Raw genomic sequence first — 561 nt, forward strand, 5'->3', positions numbered from 1 at the left:
TGCATAACGCAGATTGTTGATAAATCATCCACCAATCTTGACCCCACATTTCTCCTCATAGAGCCCAGCCTCCCGGATAATCTGTTCTGCATATAGGTTTAAAAGGTATGGAGATAGGATGCGTCCCTGGAGTGTCAGAGACAGTGCCATTGGCACAGGACAGAGCGGAGCTTAGGGCTGTTGTACATAGGGTCGCTATGAGTTGCAGGCGACTCGATGGCACATAACAACAACAACAACAAGTAGGATGTATATGAAAAGTCCAAGGAGGGGAGGGAAGAGAGCAATAGGACTGAAGGTAAGAGGGGGCAAGCCAACATAAAGTTTTAATATTCCTTTAAAAAATTGATGTAAACAACCAGCCTTTTATTACTGGATACTTCTCTTGTTGTCATGGGATCTTACTGACTTTATTTCTAATTATGGCAGTCAATTCCCTGTAAGGAAATGGGCCGACATTGCTCTTCCATGTCATGTCATCTGAAAAGACCGGTTTTACACAAGAGTGGTTTCCTTTTTCCCCTCCCCCCAGTTTCTCTCTCCAGTTTCTCGGTAGTTGAC

This window comes from Elephantulus edwardii, unplaced genomic scaffold, assembly GCF_000299155.1.
Source record: "Elephantulus edwardii isolate Elephantulus edwardi_28Jun2011 unplaced genomic scaffold, EleEdw1.0 scaffold00362, whole genome shotgun sequence".
Taxonomy (NCBI): Eukaryota; Metazoa; Chordata; class Mammalia; order Macroscelidea; family Macroscelididae; genus Elephantulus; species Elephantulus edwardii.